Source organism: Eschscholzia californica, unplaced genomic scaffold (genome assembly GCF_041429995.1).
Source record: "Eschscholzia californica isolate CP2 unplaced genomic scaffold, dmEscCali1.0.p SCAF_1, whole genome shotgun sequence".
NCBI classification, from domain to species: domain Eukaryota; kingdom Viridiplantae; phylum Streptophyta; class Magnoliopsida; order Ranunculales; family Papaveraceae; genus Eschscholzia; species Eschscholzia californica.
In genome coordinates this window covers 44,673,168-44,695,865 of record NW_028238198.1, presented here as the reverse complement: position 1 = coordinate 44,695,865, position 22,698 = coordinate 44,673,168, and positions in this window count along the sequence as shown.

The window sequence follows — 22,698 nt, the reverse complement described above, 5'->3', positions numbered from 1 at the left end:
ATAATCCAAGAGATAAACTGAAATAGCCAACAGAATTGGAAGTAAATACAACTCTATGAGCAGGTCATATTTTTATAGAGTAAATTAGAGGTTCCTCATTTCTTAAGTTTCCTTACTAACGTAGGATAATAGAAAATACTTGTCTAACAAGAATATTAGATAATTACAAGAGATGCAATAAATACATACATGAAACTCAATTTTCTGGATCTTTATACATCTTGAGCTTTTGTTCATCACTGGATCTTCGGCTTCTTGATCTGTCACGTTATACGCGTAACTCGTTATTGGGGAAAAATTAAATGCAATTTTATATAAGTTTGAGCCTTTTTAAGTTTAAATTATGGGTATTGAGTAACTGTTTATTTTAGGGGTGAAGTGTGGTCAAGGATTTTGGTTTGAGTTACCGTTTTTGCAAACGTAAGGGTTTTGTTTAAGTTACAGATTTTTGGAACGTAAGGGTCTTGTGATCCGTTGATCTTATGGGTGAGTTTGAAGGTTGTAACCACAGGTAATTTATATTTTGTACATAGCGCAACATCCCGTTGTAATGGTGCACCACTCGATTTACTTGAGCAAGATTTTCCCTCAAAATATCAAAAACCCGAAACATATTACAAATGTGCCACTTCCTTTACGATGAGTTCAAGGCCGGTCTTTCAAAATATCTTGAACAAGTATTTTAGAAACTTTATGGTTACGGAAATTATCGGGTGTCAAAAGTTTAATACTACGTATTCCAAAATATCTTAATGCATAGATAATTTGAATAATTTTGTTTTTGATTTCAACTTAGATACTTACTAATTTCAGTTTATTTCTAATTTCAAATCACAAAGATTTCTTTCCCTAGGTGTACCCAAATCAATTTCATACCTAAAATGAGTCAATTTGTTTTGAAAGAGAACCAAAAGACGTCAACCAGTTTCATTACCAAAATGGAACAGGCAATAGACCAAAACGGTCTCCTGTTTCAATTTAAATCATTGAAAAGAAAAAAATGTATCACCAAAATGTAACATAATTGCAAATTTGATAACTAAAAATCGAAGGCGCAAATATTAAAATGCTGAGTTGGCTTTGTAGAGACCTGAGATTATCTGTTTCCCTTCAAATATCATGGTATACACGGTTACATTTATTATTCACAACGTTAATATCTTTCTTTTCTTACATAGGTTGTAAAATATTTCTAATTTTAAAAAGTTAAAAATCAACTAAATCCTTGACTATAATAATTCCAAGATTTCTATTTGAAAAGGGAAAGAAAATAAATATATTTCTTAGCATTCATGGTGCTTATGCTCCTGGATGGATTTTTTTTTGGTGCAAGAGATTCTAGATGGATCTTAGGTAGGAAGCAATCTCATTATAAATACCTTGTTAGGTTTGTTTTGTTTTCATCAATCTTCTTCTTCCATCAATCTTCTTCTTCCATCAACTACTCATTTTCTTCCCTTTAACCTTGTTAGGTAAAACAACATTAGCTTTGCTACTTTTGTACATCCTTCATTGAAGGATTGAAAAAAGACAAGAAAGGACTCCGTCAAGCCAAGGTTTCTTTTCTTTCTTTCTTTTCACTCTTTTTTTTTCTCTTTGTTTGTAGTTTTTCTCTTTTTTTTTGTGTCATTCATCTATGTTTAGTTTTCTTCATTTATCGTTTTTTATCCTCATGAAGAAAAAACAAATTTCTTTTGGATGTTTTCTTAGGAGTTCTATTAGTAATTGATCATTATACTTTAGTTTATTAGTTTTAATGTTTTAGCAAGTCTTTGTATATTTTGCTTAGAATTGGCACTTTCATTTGCTTAATTTGATTCAACAATAATCTTCGACTTCGACTTGAAAGACTTTTTAAGTTATTTGATGAATCAAACCAAAATAAAACCTTATCAATTTTATACCCAAAGAACCCTAACTTAACTTCTGTTTTTAGTATATACATACTCACGCTCTCATCTTAGTAACTTATGGCATAACGTTTCTTAACTTCTGTTTCGTGTTTTCGTTATCTTTTTTGGTCAATCCTCTCTAACTACACTTTTGTGCTTGTGTAGATTATCCACCAAATGATTTAATGAAGGAAGTGGAACAAGACAGTAATTGATCTACAACCAACGTATGCATTGTTTTCTGACTTTTAGGTTTTTTCCTATAATATACTATGGTTGTTTCGGCTATTCCGGAAATCAAGTTGGCTAAACAATTTTCGAACAAAATAAAATAAGGAAATATTATTTCATAGGAAAGAAGATTTAATTGAAGTATACAATCGTTTTGATTCAATGGAGATTTTCGGAATAACGTCATACTAATGGGAATATTGCATTTATAAAATATCAACTTATTTTAATACATTAAAATGGATTAGATTCTAACAGTTAAAAGATGAATAAAAGTACACCGATCTCTTAAAACTATATGTCGAAAACATAGTTCCATACATTGGCGAGGCCAAATAATTTTTGTCTCCGGGAGCACTTTACCGACTAATTGATAAACATATCTCTAAGATGAGTTTTCATTAAACAAAAAAGTGCAATTACAATGTATAATAGTTTTAAATATGTATTTTCTGAATATAAGAGAATTTGTCTCCCATTTGGTTGACTCGCAATCTTTGTAGTAAGAATTTACATTTGTCAGAAAATGAGTAGCGTTAATGCTAAGAGCAAGTAAATCTAACGATAAGGGATATTTTTTTATCTTAATCATTTTTACAAGATGAGTCATCATTTTCATCCGGTAAATTTGGTGTTTAACTTCTCTTGAAAAAAGAAATAATAATTAACGCCTTTGACTAATCTTTTTTTTTTCTCAATATGCCTCGTAGGAACCCTATTGTAAAACTGTCGTATTTTTTGAACTGTTTATCCAATGAACAAGAAATTTTGCAGTGTTTTAGAAAACCTCCTCTAAAATTTTGTAGAAATAAAATTTCTCCAGATCCTGAACTAAAAACATGTTGAGACTAATTTTTAAACAAATAAACATTTTTTTGTATGATAAGTGTTAAAGTGTGTTAAAGGTGCCTCCTTAATATCAATAAAAATATATCTTTCGAAACTATGTGAACCATAGTTCTTCCTAACTAAAACAAATATTACCTTTCCCGCCATCAAAGACCTCCAATTTATATGATGATTTTCCATATGAAGGAGGACAAAAAGAAGTAGAAGAAGAAATGTAAATGAGAGGAACACGAAGAGGAAGTAGAAAATAGGAAGAAATGAAAAACAACTTCGATAGGAGAGTAAAATATAAATTTTATTATTTAGAAAAATATCTGAAATTTTGAATTTCATTTATAAAGCTTTCCCAGAATTAGTCTATTACTTTTTATGCTGCATAGGATTTTCATTTAAAAAACTTAGAGAAAAAGAGATATCATAAATACTTTAAGGGAAACTTTGGTATATGTCAAAGATTATAATGTACGGAAAAAAGTTAGGATTTTATAAACTGATGTTAGAAACTGATAAAATATACTTGAAAGATTATGTACTCATTGAATATAAGGTAGTATATTTTGAAAAAAGAACTTCGTACAAGAGTGATACACTCTGACTCTTTCTTTGATTTCGTGGAAGAGCCACATGCACGTTCGATGAGAAATATCTATAAACCTTTCTCCAATGTAAAAGATTCGTACGTTTGGCTAAATAAAACCATTATTTGGGAATTAATTCCTTAAGATCACTTACAATTTGATTAGATCGTTGGTTAAATATCATATCAGAATAATTTGTATGACAGTTTAAACTTACATTTTGACCTTTCAGGTTTTTTTGTTGGTTATGTGAATTTAATTTCTCACAAAGAGAAAATGTCTGCTATCACTATATTTGAGTTTGATGAGGCTCATCATTATGAAGTCATCCGTGAGGTCCCAGATTCGATTCCAAACTGTTTATTATTCCCAAAGATCAATTCTTGGAGGTAAGGAACTAATTTTAGGATTTAATTTCTTATTTGTTTCAACCGATGTTTATAGTATTAAGCATCGTACCGGTCTCGGGTTTCAGGATTTAGGAAATACTTGCTTTTTAAACTCGATTCTGCAATGTGTTACCCATACAGTCCCATATTGCAAAAGTTTTGTGCATCTAATCATCCACATCCATGCACAAGTAAGATCTTCCAACTTTCTTTTTTTTAGGTATTCATTTTTCTTCTGATTCATTTTGTTTTGGTTATCTAGTTGATTCTGAATCTTGAGTTTTAATTGAAGGCGGAGTTGAAGGATTTTGTGCACTTTATTCTCTGAATTAGATTGTTGGGAAATGATTGTTTCGCCTCATGGAAGTATTTTCCTTTCGAATTTGTCAAAAATCTAAGCAGTATCCTCTATTTAATAGTTCTTCTGGTTTAGTTTTTAATATGATAAGTGATTATTTAATTTAGTTAAATCTAATCCTGGATTTGAATTGAATTAGATAATTTTAGTTTTTGTACTTCGATTATTTTTTAGCACTCTGTAATACATTATGTAGTTCTTGACTTAGATAATTTTAGATATGTCTTCTTCGTTCGAGATTAATCAACTGGAAGATGCACATGAGTTCCTTCATTGTTTGCTCAGAAAGCTTCGTAATTGTTCTTCTGATTTCACGACGGAAGAATAAAGTATCGTAAATACAGTCTTTGGTGGTCGTCTTAAAAGCAAGGTATTTAGATAATTTCTTCCCGTTCTTTTCTCTGTGTGATATTTATTTAAAATTTGTTTACTCAAATTCTGGAAAAAAAAAGAAACTTGATTATGTGCTAACCACGACTTTGGGGCATAGAGAAAAGTCTCTGGGGCATAAAGATTTAGTCAATCAAGACTGACTTAGAGGACATATTTATTTTATAGCCCAATAATTTACTTGATCGAACTATTCCTCTTAATCTTCATCTTCTCATCACATTCACCACCACAACTTATGTCTGCCACCACCATTTTCGCCCACCACCGCCCACCACCCTCCCAACCACCACCTTGAATCAACAACTACCTAGTAGGTGAAGCTATCAAAACCTTGATTGAAACTTAACAGAACCCTGAACGGGTTGTTATATGCAACTAATAAAATAACACTATTGTGAATAAGGTCGACTTCGAACCATTCATGAACGGTCATTATTATTTCTATGGTCTTCTTTTAAGTTAAATGAATTGGCTAATTTGAGGCTTGAATAATTTTAAGTCGAGTTTTTTGTAATTATGAATTTTGTAATATAAAATTAAAATATACTTCGATCTTTCATTTTTCCGTGGTTCTTTATACAGATTCAGTCAACTGGAATCAAATTCCATTCATTTTCATGTAAATTTGTGATCCATGATTCTGTTAACCATGCTAAACTATAATACGAGGGAATCTTGTGTGACCTTAATACTGAAATGGGTGAAAGTGTGTGCAGAGAGATGAGAAAGGAAGGAGAGAGAAAGGAGATACAAAGTGTTTTCTCATTGTTAGGGGGCAAAGTATTTGATCTTCACTTCCCATCAAGTTTGATCTTCTGCATTTTCTACTCCTACTACCACGACCCAGAAGCAGGAAGGCCATATGGATATGTTAGCGAGTAATTTGGATATAAAAAAGGAATTTTTAACATTTCAGTTTTTTGTATATACCAACACCCCTTTGTATTATCATACCACTTAGTGTACTTGTGCAATTTTTTTTTTTATGTAGCAACGCCCCTTTGTATTATCACACCACTTCGTGTACTTGTGCAAATTTTTTCCAAAAGATAGCAAAAATTTGAAACGTAGCAAAAATATATTGTTTTTCGTTATTTTAAGTTGATGAGGGGCCTTCCTAAAGGTTTGAACAAAATACTCTAGGAAATTTATGACTAATAAGTTATCGGGTGTAAAAATTTAATTAATTCGAAAAAAAATCCATTATATATTAATGCTTACATAATTTCATTTTTATAAAACAATTAAAATTTTTTTTTTTAATTTCAACTCAGATACTTACTAATTTCAGTGCACTAAATTTCAAATCACAATGATCTCTTGTCCCAGTTGAATCCAAATCAATTTCATGTATAACAGAGTCAATTTGTTTTGAAAATCAACCAAAAGGTGTAAACTAGTTTCATTTTCAAAATGACATCCCTTTATATGTATAAAAAGGGGGTCAACAGCAATATTGTCGAGTGATTTTAGATGTTCTCCTTTTATTTTCTCATGGCATATCAAATTCACAAAAAATTGAATTTCTGTTACAAAAACTTGGTTTTCTTCCCAATAAAAAGAATGGTTTTCACATCAAACATTTTCACATGTATCAAACAGACACTTATTAGTTTTTTTTTGCTATTTATTAATGTTTAATTTTTCTTCGTTTCTAGTTTCTTATCTTCATGAAAAATTATTTTCTTTTATGATTTTTTTGTGAGATCTATTAATAATTCCTTGACCAGTATATGATTCAATTTATATTGAAACTTCGATTTGAAAACCTTTATGAAGTTATAGGAAATTTTAATGAAAACTAAAACCTTGTTGATTTTATACCCAAACCACCCTACTTAATCCTGTCTAACTAGCTAGTATGTTGTTCTTGTCTAGATTATCCACCAAATGATGGAATGAAAGAAGTTGAACAAGAAAGTAAGTAACCTAAAACCAAGTTATGCATTTTTTTTCAGATTTTTTTTTTCTACAATACACGACGGTTGTTTCTACTATTCGTACCATCTTTACGAATCAAATTGGTTCAAGGTTTTCTCATTTTTCAAACAAAATAAAATAAACAAAATCATTTGTTAGGAAAGAAGATTTAATTAAAGGATAAAATCGTTTTGATTCAATCAGAATTTTCTGAAGAGAGTGGTACTAATGAAAATATTGCATTTATAGAATGTAAGCCTATTTTAATATATTAAAATTGATTAGATTCTACCAATTACAAGATTAATAAAAGTACATTTTTTTTGGGGCCATTGTTCCATACGAAAGAGAATAGGGAGAACATGGGAGGAAAAGTAGGACGAAGAGGAAGCAGAAGAAAACAGAATTGAGAGAAGAGGAAGAAGAAAAATAAATGGAAAACAACTCTGTAAGAGATAAGGGATATGTGGAAGATGCAGCTGATAAAAGAGTTGAAGAAGATGAAGTTAACTACCATAACTAACGACAGGATAGAGGCACACTCAGCTATAATTGAAGGCACTCTGATTATATTGCACAAGGCACTCGTGTCAGGGCGCTCTTAGCTAAGCTGTTAATATAAACTAACTATTCAATTAGTTAGTTATCTTTCTCTCTCTTAATACTGTTTAGTCTCTCTTAATCTCTCTCTCTCTAAAGACTATATAAGGATATCATAAAGGTTGTAATTGTATTCTGGAGAAACCTAGCTAATAAGATTGATATTCGATTAGTTCAATTCTTTACATGGTACCAGAGCAAAAAACCCTAAAATTGATCTTCGAAGAGCAAACCGAAATCAAGAACAAGGAAGAAAGCTGATCTTCTGTCATCAAGGAATCAGAGATAACAGTCTTTATCATCATCATCAAACTTCAAGCAATTAAAGATGAATTCAAATCAAAATCAGGTATCCTATAATCCAAATCTTATGAATTTAATATCTGCGAGATTAGATGGATCGAATTTTCTTGTTTGGAAAGATCAAGTTGAAAATGCCTTAATTGGTAATGACCTAGTGTGCTACATCGATGGCACCTATAGTGAACCCTCTCAATTGATTGTAGAGGAAGGAAGAGATATAGCAAACCCAGCTTACCTTCAATGGCGAAAAACCGATAGCTTTGTAAAGTCATGCATCAAAGCCACAATTACACATTCTATAGCATCTGATATTCTAGGGTTAAAGACTTCTAGGGAGATATGGTGCTATTTAGAAACAGTATTTCTTCAAGAATTCGAAGCACAGAAGTCTTCTTTAAGAAACAAAATTCAAAACATAAAGAAAGGATCGATTCCCATATCTGAATACTTGAGTAAAATAAAAAACATTGCTGATTCTCTTGTAGCTGTGAATGATAAAGTGAGTGAAAGTGAATTAATAAGAATAGTTCTTCAAGGTTTAGGAAGAGAATACTCTCAATTTGTTATTACCATACAAAATAGAGATAGTAATCTGAGTTTTGGTGAATTAAGAAGTAGATTGATCAATCATGAACAGTGGTTGAAGGAGCAAGAATCAAATAATGATTCAAGTGAGCTATATTTTGTCAAGAAAGTACAGAATAGAAATAGCTCAAGATCATCATCTATGAGGCCTTCTAATCAGACCCAAATTCCTGAAAATGGTCAAAAGACACCATTCAGACCCAATGTAAGAGTTTCTTCTCAAAATAGGAGCAATTTTTTTTATTTCACCACAGTACCTTGTGGGATATGCTATAAGTGGGGACATACAGCCAGACAATGTAGGCTAAGGTTTAAGGACTTCTCCTCAGAAGCCTCAAGATCAGCAAGTAGGAATTTTGAAAATTTACATCTTCAAGAAATTGAAGATGAAGAAGAAGAGGAAGAAGAAGAGGAATCTGACCCTCTAGAACTAGAAGATGAGCAAGCTCACTTTGGTGCTGAGGAAGAACTTGAGGGTGAGTCACAAGAAAACAGCTATCTCTCTATAAACCATAAAGATAAGAGATGGATAGCTGATACAGGAGCAACAAGCCATATGACACATTCTCAAGAAGATTTAGAACATATTACTCCTTATCAAGGAAAGAATGGTGTTCTTATAGGAGATGGAAAGTGTTTACATATTGCTAGTACAGGACAAGCAAGTTTAGCTACTGGCTCACACACATTTCATCTCAAGAAGGTGCTTCATGTTCCAACAATTCAAAAGAATCTCTTGTCTATCTCAAAATTCACAAAAGAGAACTTTTGCAGTGTTGAATTTCTCCCATGGGGTTTCTTAATAAGAGACTTGTGGTCCAAGGATGTCTTGGGAGAAGGACCAATGGTAAACAATCTCTACAGTATTGATTTTCAGATGGATCCTTATGTCACACCTAAAGAAGACACAGAAATGGCCTATTTGGCTAGAGGAACAGCTGAAACATGGCATAACAGGTTAGGCCATGCATCTCAAGAGGTCATTTTACTTCTAGAAAGGGAGAAGAGGATTAGGATAACATCTAAGAATTTTAAAGATGTTTGTTCATCATGTCAATTAGGGAAGAGTCAGAGACTTCCTTTCTCTATATCACTAAGTTCATCCACAGCTCCTCTTCAATTGATACATTGTGACATTTGGGGGCCATCACCTGTCATTACTAAGATAGGAATTAGATATTATATACTCTTTCTTGATGATTATAGCAGATTCTTTTGGATTTACCCTATGAAGCTAAGGTCAGAAAGCTTGAAATGCTTTCAACACTTTCAGACACAAAATGAAAGACTTTTTTCTCTATCTATCAAGTGCTTTCAAAGTGATGGTGCTCCTGAACTCAGTAAAGGTGATTTCTATGCTCATCTTATGTCATGTGGAATTATCTTTAGAAGTTCCTGTCCCTACACTCCTCAACAAAATGGGAGAGCAGAAAGGAAGAACAGACAGATAACCTCTGTGGGAAATACACTGCTGTTTCAGGCTTCTATGCCTAAGGATTTTTGGTTCCATGCTTATTCTGCTGCCACATATATCATAAATAGGACTCCAAGTAAGCTTCTCTCATATAAAACTCCTTATGAAATGTTATTTGATAAAAGTCCAGACTATGCTATGATAAAGGTGTTTGGTTCTCTATGTTATCCTTACTTAGGAAACATTAAGCCTGACAAGTTAAGTCCTAAATCTTCAAGGTGTGTTTTTATTGGGTATAGCCCAACACACAAGGGATATAAGTGCTTAGACATTGAGACAGGAAGAGAGTACATATCTAGACATGTCATCTTTGATGAGTCTATCTTTCCTTTTGAAATAGACAAGTCCCTTTCAAATTCCAAATCACAGAAAGAGTCAAATTCTCCTTATCAAGTATTCCAGCTTCCACCTCTTCCAATCAATGTTGATATGTCTGTTCCCTCATATCATACCACATACTCTTTAGATGATCAAGTATACCCTTCACCTACTGTTTCATCCTCTGAACACATATCTCCTACAATAGATGACCAGGGTTCATCTCCTACTGGTTCACCTTCTCAAGTAAGTTCTGACTTAAGAGATGAAGAGGACCCAAGACCCAATATCACTAAACACCCTATGCAAACAAGACTCAAGAGTGGAATTGTAAAACCCAAGACCATTCCTGACCATGTAGCTCATTTCTCAGTACCTCATGTTCTTCCTACTGTGAACACTCACTCTTCATCATCTATAGCAGAACCAAAAAGCTATAAAACGGCAATTAAAGACCCTAAATGGAAACATGCCATGGAAGAAGAGTTTCAAGCTCTCCTCAAAAATGGAACATGGTCACTCATACCAAGAACCACCCATATGAATGTTCTAGGGTGTAAATGGGTATTCAAGGTTAAATGTAACTCAGATGGGTCTCTCCAAAGGTACAAGGCTAGGCTTGTTGCTCAAGGGTATAATCAGCAAGAGGGTATTGACTATATGGAGACATTTAGCCCAGTTGTTAAAATCCAAACCATTAGAGTTGTTCTCACTTTAGCCATCTCTAGACATTGGCCTATTCAGCAGTTGGATGTCTCAAATGCCTTCCTTCATGGGCATCTTACTGAGACAGTTTATATGAGACAACCACCAGGGTTTTCTAATCCTCACTTTCCTAACCATGTGTGTCATCTGCACAAAGCCATTTATGGGCTTAAACAGGCTCCAAGAGCCTGGTTTACAAGATTTGCTACATATCTTCTGAATTGGGGATTTCACAAAAGTGCTTCAGACACTTCAATGTTTGTGTTTCAATCTGATGGACAAATGATGGTTCTTTTGCTTTATGTGGATGATATCATCCTAACTGGTTCATCAGAAACCTTGCTTGATCAACTTCTTGCTGTCCTGGCTAAAGAATTTGCTATGAAGAGGCTTGGCCATCTTCATTATTTCCTTGGAATTGAGGTTAGTAGAGAGACTTCCTCATTGTTTTTAGCTCAAACTAAGTATACACTTGAGCTGTTGGAAAAGTCAGGACTCTCTGACTCTAAACCTAGCCTAATACCTATCTCAGCTGGCAAGAGAGTTTCTAAGCTAGATGGTGAACTTATTGACAATCCTATTTTCTATAGAAGCATGGTTGGGGGTTTGCAATATGCTACTATGACTAGGCCTGACTTGACCTATAGTGTCAATTACTTATCACAATTTATGCATGAGCCTAGGACTTCTCACTTACTCCTTCTCAAAAAGGTCCTAAGGTATCTAAAAGGTACCATTGGTGCTGGTATTTTGCTTAAGTCAGGAGATGTTTTTATGTTACAAGCCTTTTCTGACTCTGATTGGGGAGGATGTCCTGATACTAGAAGATCTACAAGTGGGTACTGTGTTTTTCTTGGTTCTTCTTTGGTTTCATGGTCTTCAAAGAAGCAGACAACAGTGTCTAGGTCTTCCACAGAAGCAGAATATCGAGCTCTGTCTCTAGCAACCTCTGAGCTCTTATGGATGTCCTATCTACTTGAAGAACTTGGGGTTTCAGTTTCTGTTCCTTTTCGAATCTCCTGTGACAATATGGGGGCCAAATATCTTGCTTCTAATCCAGTATTCCATGCTAGAACCAAACACATTGAGATTGATTACCATTTCATTCGAGATTTGGTTATGAGTTCAACCTTGGAAATTCAATTTGTTTCATCTGAAGCAAATTTGGCTGATATTTTTACAAAGGGTATTCTCTCTTCTCAATTTGATTTCTTTCGTAGCAAACTCATGGTTCTTCCCAACATCGAATCATTCGTTTGAGGGGGGCTGTAAGAGATAAGGGATATGTGGAAGATGCAGCTGATAAAAGAGTTTAAGAAGATGAAGTTAACTACCATAACTAACGACAGGATAGAGGCACACTCAGCTATAATTGAAGGCACTCTGATTATATTGCACAAGGCACTCGTGTCAGGGCGCTCTTAGCTAAGCTGTTAATATAAACTAACTATTCAATTAGTTAGTTATCTTTCTCTCTCTTAATACTGTTTAGTCTCTCTTAATCTCTCTCTCTAAAGACTATATAAGGATATCATAAAGGTTGTAATTGTATTCTGGAGAAACCTAGCTAATAAGATTGATATTCGATTAGTTCAATTCTTTACAAACTCCAACAGGAACTACTATCTAGAATTGTGTTTTTTGAAGAATATGTTAGTTTAAACTTTTGCACATTTGCAGAATTGAGATAGAGGACCATTACCTTTTGGAGATAGAGGAAAAGGTATAAACTCATGTTAGAAACTCAAATCTTGAAATAGGCCTCTCAAACTTATCTCAGAGGATTGAGATTAAATCTTTCAAACTTATCTTTAGAGTTGAGATTATACCTCTCTTATCTTCAATGGCTAAGATTAAACTTCTCAAACTTATCTCAAGAGGTTGAGATTATAGAATTGTTTGTGCTCATCGAATACAGAGTGTACCACGTGTGTGTGTGTGTGTGTCAGTGTGTGTATGTGTGTGTTGAATATAAGATAACATTTGTATTAGGAGCTTTTATTAGATTACCAGAACAAAAAAGTAGAATAATTAAAAAAAGGAACTACAAGAATGATGAAGAATAAAAACTCATCCTAATTTAGTAAGTAAATGTCATCAAGTAAATAAACATATTTAAAGTGACAATTTATATATAAGTAGCCGAAAATTAATGAAATTGAAGAGCTGAATAATACAACAAAAAATGAGTGAGAGGTCCAAAATTTGGGGAGGAAATGAGCGTGCGGACCATTTCCGACCAGAAATGAGTTTCCAGTCCAAATGTCAAGACAACTTATTTTTTTCTGGTTTTAATTTTTTTTTCCCCCTCTTGCCCCTGGTTTGAAAATTCGAAATTTTCAAACGAAATTTTGGGATCCCGCCCAGCAAACTCTCTCTTCTCGTTTTCATCCTCTCTCTAAAACTTTTAGAAAATCATGGATGTTGATTATCTTCTTCCCTCTCTCTATACAAATATTTCGAAATCTGGATTTTTTTTTCTTTCTCTCTCGAAAACCTTCAGAAAACCATGGACGTTGATTATCTTCTTCCTTTCTTTCTCTCTAAAGTAATCTTCCTCTATCTCTCTTTAAAAATTTTCCGAAAATTCTCCCCCTTTCTCTCTAAACTAATCTTAGGAAGTTGATTATCTTTTTCCTCTCTCTCTCTTTCTAAAAGTTTATCAACTTCTAATCTCTCTGTAAAAAAAAATTGTAATTTTGTTTTAGAGAAACAGAGGGAGAAGATATGTAAATTTTTTCTCTCTATATAAATATTTCGAAATCGATTATATTCTTGCCATTTCTATCTATTTGAGAATAGGAAAGTAGTAAGATTGGAGAGAGAAAATCTTGAGAGAAAATATGAAAAAGGAATAAAATTTAGAGAGAGGGAAAAATCTAGAGAGAAATTCGAAAAGTGTCTAGTACATAACCCAAATGGCCATCACACACAACAATTTCCGGGAATCAAGAAAATTTCCCAGTACAAAAATGTCTAGTACATAACCAAATGGCCAGTACACAGAACAATTTTCAGGAAACAAGAAATTTTCCAGTACAAAAATGTGTAGTACATAACCAAATGGCTAGTAAACTAGACAATTTTCAAGAAACAAGAAAATTCCCAGTACAAAAATGTCTTGTACATAACCAAATGGCCTGTACACAGAACAATTTCCGGTACACAAGAGGAAAATTTAAATTCAAATGAAAAACTACCAAAAATGAGGAAAATTTAAATGTAAAGAGATAAGAAATAAATCTGGAAAAAATAGAAAGAGAAATTTGAACCAATTTCGAATTTTCGAGAGAGAAATATGGCCAGCGCTTTGGGGAAAGCAAAATAGTTTCCGGGGTGTGAAGACTTGGTCAAAAATTGGTCAATTTTGTTTCACAATTTTATTTTGTAAGTTGTTAGAGGAAAATATAAAAAACCCCCAACTCACCTCTCTCTCTCTCTCTCCACCTCATCTTCTCTCTCTCTTCTCCGAAGGTCGCCGACCGGAAAATTTTTCGACCGGCAACCTATTCGTAGAAGAGAGAGATAGAGGTGAGGTGAGGGAGGTGAGGTGAGGGAGGTGAGGTGAGGTGAGGTGGAGGGTTTTTTATTTTGAACCATATTCTCCATAAAATATGTTTCCCTGAAAACTTTTCAAAATTTTGCATATTCCCTTGAAAATTTCACACCCTGGAAATTATTTAGCTTTCCCCAAAAAAATATTTGTTGAGATTGGAGAGAGAATTTTAAAGAGAGAGAAATTTGTTCAAGATTGGAGAGAGAATAGAAATTGGAGAAAGAAAACTTATAAATTAGTTACAAATTGGTTAAAAGTTGGAGAGGAAGTAGGAATTGGTTAAATAAATAAATCTAGAAAGAGAATTAGAGAGAGAAAGTAAAAGAGTAAAGAGAGAAAGTAAAACGCGGAGTGGCAATTCCCGGGATTTTTCAGAGTGGCAATTCCGTAAATTTCTGGGTGGCAGCTTCGGTAAATTTGATAAAATTTGAATGGCGTTTTGGTAATTTCGAAAGAGTGCCTGACATGTTGGACCTAGTTTACATTTTTGGTCGAATTTGGAATGGGCTCTTATTTTGGGCTCAGTTTTTGGCCTTTCATCCGTTCCCTCAAATAAACCCTACTTCTAACTTAAAGTTGTGTTACTTTTGGTTTAATGTAATTATGATGAGGACAGTTTCTTATGGTCGCTTACAATTATGAGATTATCTGCTACATATTTTGTTGAAATCATTTGCTGTCGTTCTCTTTATGTTTTTTTATGTAAAAGTTTTTGCATCACTTTGATAGTTTGTTCATATATTTTGACCATACAGAGGTTTTAGATGGTTATATGAATTTCATTCTCACGTAAAGAGAATGCCCATCACCAAATTTGAGTTTGTTGGGACTTGTCTCGGTGAATTTCTCAGAAATTTGAAGTCACTGATTTAATTCCACCACCTATAATTCTCAAAGATTAATTGTTGAGGTAAAATACTAGTTTAAATATTTCCATATGAAATGACCCACTGCAAGGAGATGCAAAAAGGAGATGCAAAAGAACGGTAGTACACGAACCTTGATAAAAAGCCATAATATAATTTTGTTGGAAGGTTTCAAGCAGGACAATTTCTTCTCATGAAACATCTACTAAAGCAAGTAGAATGGTACTCTAACGTTCGTCATATTTATTTATGAGTTTAAACAAGAAGATGAGAATTTTTTTTTACCTCTTCCATAGACATAACGATAAAGGTACTCAATGGTTGGTCTAGAACTCTAGATTCCGTAGAATCAGTAAACAACACAAGAATTATTGGTATTGAACATACTGATTTAATTTTATGAATTTAAAGAAGCAGACGAAAAATCTTAATTTACAACGTTCAGAACATCAAGGTAATATCAAAATTCTTATATACGATGGATGACATTACTATTGTGAATAAGGTCGACTATCAATCACTTAAGAACGGGTTGTCTTCATTTTTATGATCATCTTTTAAGTTCATTGACTTGTTCAGTTTTAGATTTGAATAATTTGGAGAGAGACTTACTGCATGCAAGTATAAATTTTGTAATATAAAAATATAGTATACTTAATTTTGTTGGTTTAATATGACGGTATAACACCTATACTCAAGCGTAAATCTTTATTTTCTCAAAATTTCCAGAGACATGATATCATTAACATAGCATGATTACAATGATACAGGAATGAAGCACTAACATTTTGCAAAATCTAATGCAATACACCTCTTGGATAAAGAAAGAATAATGAACACCTTTGATTAAATCTTTTCCTTTTTATGTCCTTGTACGAACTCTTTTCCTTTGATGAAATTTCGCAGTGTTATAAAATATCGCGCCCTCTAAAGTTTTGCAAACATAGTTTCGCAAACATAGTTTTTCCAAACATAGTTTTTCCAAACTCTGAATTAAAAACCATAGAAACTAATTTTCAAAAAAAGTGCAACAGTCAACCAATTACATCTTCAATCTCCCCTCAATTGCTTTCATCTCTTGTTATGAATCAGATCATCAATACTAAATGATAAAGTCCTTTCTTCCCTTGGTAAGTGATGTGGCGTTAAAATGCCACATTTGGATCACTTAACTTCGATGAGTTAGTTCGTTTCGGGTTTTATTTCTAATAATTTATGTATTTTTCTTGTTAGGGAGCTTATTTGGATTTTGACGTTAGATTTGCAATAACACGAAGCAATTCATCACATTTTCATCTCATATGAAAGAAACCGGAAAGAGAACCAGGGGAGTTTTGGTCATTTAAGTGAAAATCAGAGGTCAAATGATAAGTGGAGTCTATGGTGAGTCCTACGGCAAAGACTGAAGTCGAATCGAAGTTCAGACAGAAAAATTATGACAGAAATAAGTTGAGGGGCATTTTGGTATTTTCTAAAAATTAGATTTGTAGAGACATATGATGAAGGCACCCCTTGGTTTCCAAATCAAAGCCTAAGCTAGCCCAAAACCCACAAGTCTAAAGAAGAAGAACAAGTAGAGAGTTTATGAGCACCCTTTAAAAATCCAAATAAAAGATGGTCTAAAGTCTTACCAAGTCAAGGGTTTGTGTTGGTCTTCAAGAAAAAGAAGAGGTCTTATTTTGGATTATCTTTTCCATCATCTTCTACATTCAACACTTGGGGTTTTGGGGAGAGAGGAAGAACTAGGGTTTGTAGAGAGAGAAAGGAAGGAGGAACCGTCAAGCTTTGGTCAGCCATCATACAAGGACCAGCCAAGCTTGGCAGGCACATTGAAAGAGACGGAACAGCTAGGTACGTGAACATGAGCAGCTCAGGATGCCATAGTAGAAGCAGCTCGGGGTTCACCGGCAATAGCTCGTCTGGCCGGTACAGCAACGGGGACGCATAGCCATCAACACGAAACAACTGGGGGCAGCACAACAAGGCGCGTGTTGTTTAAGAGCTAACCGGAACCAAGATACATCTGGTCGAGATATTTGAGGGATTTTCGGTCACCTGTTGGCCGGAAGTTTTGTTGTTGTTGCTTTGGACTTTCTTGGTTAGAATTCTATGTGATTTCTTTGTCATTTGCTTTTGATTTGGTGTCGGTTTCCTAGAGAGAGAAAGCTTGCCTCAAGCTTTTATTGTGGTTTGATTGAAAGGAAGAAGAAGACTCTGTTGCTAAATGGACCCTAGTTTTTACTAAGGGGACACATATTTTGCACTGTTAAGGAGAAATCAAAACTTCGCTATGGGGAGATCGGCAGCACATACATCTTCATATTTTGCGACGATCCTAGCCTTGCGCCATCACCGAAAAAGGGGTTTTTAACCTTAACTTGTGTCTTTCTTTATCTTCTTCCAGTATATTATTTGTTTCGCCATGTCTAGCTAGCTCTTGTATCAGATACTCGTGAAACATGATTTGAATGTGATGGATGACTTATGATTTGTTTAAATATTAATTTAATTGACTTCGTTTTATTTTATGAATTAGAAGCCTTGATCTCAACCATCCATTGACATATAGTTTGATAGTACGTGCTTAGTTTGATAATCGATGCTTAGTAACTTTTGATCAATTATACTTAGTTATACGTATTATATTTATTAGTGTTATATTTGTTCATTGTCAACCCATTTGATAGTATGTTATTAGTTTGATCGTCGATGCTTAATAACTTTTGATCTAATATGCTTAGTATGGCATATTATGCTTAGGATGTCAATGTGGGTGAAGTTAACTAACGTTTCATGCTGATAGATAATTAGTTTTCGTCATTATCGATCTTGTGCATCGAAGTATCCCTCTCCACCTACTCTTGCCCGATTACTCTTGCAACTCTTCTCCCGAAACACCTCTTCATTTAGTTAGTTTTATTTATTTTCTTTATTTCTTATAAACCAATCAAAAACTAAATTATCATCTTTCAGTTTTTAGTTTAAGTTAGTCAGTGATACCTAAACGGTGGGCCAGACTCTCTCGATATCCGTATTACCTTTTTATCCCTGTGGATCGATCTCGGTCTTACCGGGTTATTACTTGACTCCCGTATACTTGCGGGTGGAGATCTTTTAGGGTAACCTTGTAGACCCATCAAGTTTTTGGCGCCGCTGCCGGATAGGTTTAGTAGTTTGGATATTGTTTGTTTGTTTTGTTCATTATTTTAGTGTTATTTGTTAACTTAGACATTTTTCTTTATTTCTGTAGTTTTTCACTGTTTCTTGTTTTCAGGAACTACTTTAAGGAAAAAAAAAAGCCAAAAAAGAAAAATATGAGCAAAGGAAAAGAAAGGAGTCAAAAAGCTAATCGGAAAGAAGAACGAAGCGAGAGGGGCAATCGCTGGTATCGTATTTTATCTCTTTCGTTCTTACTGGTGTGTGATTGGTTGGATTTATGCATTTATAGCTTGTGTGTTAGTTGCTTGAACATTGTGAAATCATGGAACGTTATTCTAATGGTTGGCCACTCCATGTTGATGATGATGACCTTGATCTGAGGAGTTCCATCACTACCCGACCTGATATGACCTTAAGAGAACCCCAACAGTTGCGTAGAGTTGAGCTTAATTGATTTGGTATCACCCTAAGAGAATACCGATAGATTAATGAGGGGAATAGGCTAGTTGAGCCTAATCGACCTGGTATGACCTCAAGAGAATACCAACAAATGTGTAGAGACAGCCTAACCGACCTGGTACCACCTTAGAAAAGTACCAACGGATGTGTATAAACGGTCCTATTAGTGAAAGGAATAGACCAGAGCCTAATCGATCTCGTATGACATTAGGTGAATACCGACAGATGTATAGAGACGATCAGATTAGTGATGGATATGGTCCGACACCAAATATGTATGAAAGACGTTATAGTCCACACTTATCTGAGACTAATGCCTTTCAAGGTGGCTATAATCCTACTATGTAAGGTGGGGATTATCATCAAGAGTCTTCATTTAGATATACTTGTGAACCTTATTATGAAGTGACTCTTGAAGATAAATCCCTATCAGAGTCCGAGAATCGTCTTATTGAGATCATGTCACAACTTGTAGAGGCACTGACTATACGGAGCAGAAGTGTGAGTCTTTAAGACATCAATTAGAGATGATTGAGTCACAGTTATTCGCCGGCGAGGAAGGGGTTTCGCCACCAAAACTCAAGATGATACTAGGTATGATGATGAGGGTAATACGTCTAACCCTAGTACCAAGTTCAATGTCGACGAATTTACGGATATTACTCAAGAGTCTGAACAGATTGATGACCTTATGGTCTCTTTACCTCGACCCTTATCGTCTCATTATGATAGGACTACAACGCACTTTGATGTTCATCATAATGGCTCTATGAGCAAGTTTGAGGATGACACGATTCCGAACTATCCAATTTTTGACATTTGTAAGGACTCGGTTTTAGATATAATGTTAGGGTGGCCTGATATTATAAATGACTATGAGGCTCCAGATGCCTTCTAGGATATTGATGACGTAGTAGTTAGAGACATGTTGGATAGTTTGTCGGACTATTTACCTAAGTGAACCATGGACCTTGACTTGGTCTCCGAGCCTATTCCCTTACTTTTAGAGTGTAGTTCGACCTTCCACATGATCTCAGACTCGGTTGTTGATCCCTTTTGGGACATTTCAGACGTCTCCTCGAGAACGTCTATAGACATAGTGGAAGTTCTATCCACTAAGCTTGTAGATGATTTTTTGCCTTCGACTGATATATTGGCCCTTCACTTGTATGTCGATCCTTTTGATGACTTTTTAGTCGGCGCTCCTAGTATTTATGCTTACTTAGTGGATCGTGCATCCACTAATCCACTTTATGATTTTGTTCTTTTTGTGAGACGATTAACAAATGCATATAGCTTTCTTTGGGTTGACCCCTAAAATTTCCGTCTCTTATTGTATGATTATTTGATTGATTGAGATGGGTCTTGATGTTTGTGGGTATCATCTCTGGAAACCTTCTACGAGACATAACTCGTTCTCTTGTGAAAGCAAGAGAATCAATGGCTAATTGCATGGCTCAATGCAATCGTGTATACCCGCGTTAGTGGTCGTTTTTATACGGTCATGATCTTATTTGCTACATTCTCACATTTCTTATTGATCTTAGGAGCATTTATTTCTTGTTTTACTTTTGAGACGTGATTTGTTCCAAGCTTGGGGATAGCGACGAGATTGACATCAACTTGGAACCTATTCATACACGAGTCTTGGTAGTGTCATCATTTATTTCCGTCGGCTATGGTAATAATATCTTTCCACTCTTCTCTTTAAATTAATATGCCTCTTATGTTTTGGTGAGTATGCTTAGAACATTGAGGACAATGTTAATTTTAAGTTTTGGGATGGGGATATGGCCTTTTGGCCTAAAGACCATGGGTTTCAGAAGACAAGAGGGTTAAATAATTCTACCAAATTTTTTAAAAAATTGGGTAAATTTGGTATGACTCTAGTGGTATATTAAGTGTGTTGATGCATGTGATTTTTTTTGTGAATGTTATGCATGCTCTTAGTCTTTTTCATGAATGTCAAATCCTTTAGCATTTGTTGTCTAGTCACGTGAGTAGCATCCTAAGAAAGAAGAAACATTTCTGAGGGACCTAGAATAGTCATTAGTGGAGACTTAAACCCATGTGAGATATCTGAGCCTTTATATTGTTTTCGAGTGTACTCTTCTGCGCTAACTCCGAGTAGAATGAAGAGCTACTCAACCTCGCAAGTTTTAAAAATAGCTTAGACGATCTCATGAGCTCAACTTCCTTAACCTTACCCTTGTAGTCTCTGAAACTTGATTATAGTGACTAAAGGATATATATTCCCTCGGTCTGAAGGAATGGTATCCTTCTGAAGGAGTGTCCTTCGACCAAGATGTCAATGCGTACGATTTGGAAAATAGGATCATGATGAACTTAGTCGGAAGATCATTATGAAGGATATATTGCCTCAGTCAGAAGGAATGGTATCCTTCCGAAGGAGTGTCCTTCGACCAAGGTTGCAATGCGTACAATTTGGCGAATAGGATCTTAATGACCTTACTCGAAAGATCATTAGTCCGGTCCAATTAGGGATCGTAATGCTTAGCTTGAAGCCAACTACGATCGTCGGATAACTTCGGTAATCCGCGGCTAACATAGACCGGATCCTACAAGGGTTACACACAAGAGTAATGACTTGAACGGAGAGAATTGACTAGAAGGAAAATGGCAAATAAGTGGATTTGATCCATTATTGGTAAGTCCATATTAGTTCGGAGAAGTCCGAAGGGATACAAACATGTCCGGGCCCGAAAGGGAGGCCCGGAAAGGCTTTAGGTGGGCCGGCCATGTGATGGCCGACCTAGGCAAGGGGCCGGCCATTACATGGCTGGTTAGGCCCTAAGTGGGCCGGCCAAGGAAGCCCATAAAGGGCTATGTTGGCCGACCACTCAAAGTAACCCTAAAGAGGGTAATTTTGGGAGTTGCCTTGTAAGTAGGTTTTAGGAATACTAGTTTGAGTCTAATACCTCTTCTAGGGATTTCTATATATGCCTAATTAGACAACCTAAAGAGAGATCCAGAAGAGAGCCTGAAGAGACAGGATTTCTCAAAGGGTCTGAGAGTTAACTTAAAGAGTTTCAGAATATACATCTCAGAGAGAGAGAGAGAAAAGGAGTTTTCTCAAGTATCTAGTCAAGAAGAAGGAGTTCTTCATCTCAACCTTCAAGAAGGTCCTAGCTGACTGAAAGGAGGGAGTTCAAGTCATATACTCGGTGTCTCAAGTAGAGGAGCTACACTTGGAGCTCTTATCTTCCGAATACTAGTCGGGATTTAGTTCGTGGGAAAGCGATTAAGAGGTAATCTTCTTTCCAATCTAGTTCATTGATATGTTCATGTATAGATCCTGGAAACTAGTGTTAAACATTGAGATGTTTGAGATTCCGCTAACAACACTAGACAATTAGGTGTATGAGATACCCTATGAGAACCCTTCAGTGGCATGACGAGCCGTTTGCATGAACTATCTTTGACTAGACAAATTAGATTCAAACCTGAACAACTAGATAATAGTGTTTATGATGTTTGCATGAAGATTCAAGCATATTTTGATGAGATCAAATTAGGGTTTTGAATGTGATTCTTGACCTAAAAACACTAAAAACATAGTTTTATAAAAAGGGTTTTCATAAACGAGCTTTAGGTTTTAAGAATTTTGATAAAAATCATCAAAACCATGAAGAATGGTTGATGAATTTGTCAAAAACAGTACCTAACAGCAGCTGGAACAAAGAAAAACAGAAAAGAATTCAGTTGGAACAGTAGAGTTTCCAAAAATTTTGGAAACCTAGCTGGCCGGACCGGACAGGACGCGTCCGGCCCGGACCAGGACGCCTCGGACAGCTAGTCCGAGACAGGGTGGGACGCGGACTGGAAATCCTAGTCCGAGACGGACTAGGAGTCCGAGACTCTCGGGTCTCGGACATCCCAGAGCGTCTAGGACGCGTCTGGGATATCCTAATCCAACACGGACTAGGAGTCTGAGACTCTCGGGTCTCGGACGTCCCAGCGCGTGGAAGACGCGTCTGGGATATCTCAGTCCGAGACGGAATAGGAGTCCGAGACATGAGCGTCTCGGACACCCCTGACGCGT